Genomic DNA, 1,923 nt, shown 5'->3' with positions numbered 1-1,923 from the left:
CTGCAGAATATGGTGGGTTGGGGAGAACTTCCCAACCCAACTCCATAATCTTGTGTTGCTTCAAACGTGCCACACGTGGTCGTGCATTGTTGTGGAGAAGAAGGACCCCTTTCCAATTGACGAGAGAAGGGCGTTTCTGATGAAAGGCTTGATTCCAGTTGCTGACTATAGATCTCTGCATTGACAGTTCGCTTTGGATTGAGGAGTTCGAAATGAATTACTTCTTTTATGTCCCACCAAATGCAAAGCATCACTTTCTATGGATGGAGTCCAGGTTTTGGGGTCGGAAGTGGTTTTTGTCTAGGACTGAGCCATTGTTTTTGGAGTTGAATATTCGCATAGACAATCCATTTTTGATCACCGGTAACAATTCTGCCCAAAAATGGTTCCCGCGCATTACTCGCCAGAAGAGATGAAGCAACGTTTACATGTTGGAAACGATGATCATCGGAGAGTTCGTGAGGCACCCCATCACCTTCTATATGGAGTTTTCCCATATTCCTAAGATGTTTACGTATTGTTTCATGAGAAACATGCAATTTCAGGGCCATTTAACGAGTGGGTTAGACTCAACAAGCTTCTTCAGAGCATCAATATCAATTCCAACATGTCGGCCCCTGCCATCACAGTTTTTAAGGCTAAAGTCACCTGAAACGAAATTTGCTGAACCATCGTTGACACTTAAGAACGTTCAAAACATTTCCATAAACTTCTTTGATATTCTTTGTGGATACAGAGGCGTTGTTTCCCTTCTTGTATTCAAACAGCATTACATGCCTAATCTGTGTCTCGTCGTGTGCTATCAATATAAGGGATTAAAATATACTAAAATTTACACATTATATAGGCTACACTAATGTGATGTTTAGGCGGTTCATTTAACTATTATACGTGATGAACGTTGTTTTTTTTTGGGGGGGCGGGGGGGTAATGAAAAGGTTCCAAAACGCAACATTTATTTCCTAACGACATGTTAGTAGGAATATAGTGTAAAATAAATATAAACTCTGATATTAGTAGCCTTATCAGGACATGTTAGTATTTATAGCTGAGATCAAAACACACGGTAGTGCGTCGTGGGGCCAAAACAACCTGCTGCAGGACACACTGTGTATTATTAACAGGAATGATAGTTTAGCGATTTTCCACCTTCTTTATCTCGGACTGTGGTAATCCAAACTATCACAGATTGTCTGTGAATTTGCTCTACTTGACTCCTACTTCACATACCAAATTTCAAGGGAATTCATTAAGAAATACCTGAGATATAACATCCCCAATTTTGATTGAGTTCCTTCCTATTTTTTTCTTCCCGCCAAAAGTTCGGAAACTTTATTTGATAGAAAAGTATACTTAACTTTTATGGATTTTTTTCGAATTTGGTCACTGATAGATATTTTCAACCTTCAATTAGAAGTCTCATTTTGTGTAAATATAAGTCATCTGTGCAAAGTTATTTAACAACAACTGCTCAAATTTGACGAAAATGTTTGCGCACGCCTACGCAAAAAGTCACGGGAGCTATCAGCCTAACATTTTTACTACAGCTTCACCTACGAGTAAAAGTGGACGGTTTTTAGTTTTTTGTCATTCGGATTAAAGACGGCTAAGTTAGAGCAGCAAAACTATAGGGTGAAATGACGTACAGATACATAAATATTGGTTAGGCCAAGCAAACTAGGTTAGCAGTTTCTAGATCAAGTTTTCAAAAGAATCATACGGGTGGATGGTTATTATTGATTATTCATTGCCAACTTTTCAGCAAAAATTTATTAAATTTTATGTAATTCTCATAATTAAAGAGCGTTTAGCGTCACGTGATATTAGCTTAAGCAGTTAGGATAAATAATGATGCTTGGTAAGAAACTGTTAATCTAAATTCCATGGCGTTACTACAAAGGAAGCTATTGACACTGTTTTAGA

The 1,923-nt window shown here is 38.0% G+C and overlaps 1 protein-coding gene across 1 annotated transcript in view; it reads right to left on the bottom strand.

The window, feature by feature from the left end:
- Window positions 1-1,923, bottom strand: part of LOC106470674 (sodium/potassium/calcium exchanger 4-like) — a gene marked incomplete at its 5' end in the record, with an annotated part of 55,754 nt that overhangs the window by 34,848 nt on the left and 18,983 nt on the right. The window lies entirely within an intron of this gene.

This window comes from Limulus polyphemus, unplaced genomic scaffold (assembly GCF_000517525.1).
Source record: "Limulus polyphemus unplaced genomic scaffold, Limulus_polyphemus-2.1.2 Scaffold4155, whole genome shotgun sequence".
Taxonomy (NCBI): Eukaryota; Metazoa; Arthropoda; class Merostomata; order Xiphosura; family Limulidae; genus Limulus; species Limulus polyphemus.
This window is presented reverse-complemented; position numbering and strand designations above follow the sequence as displayed.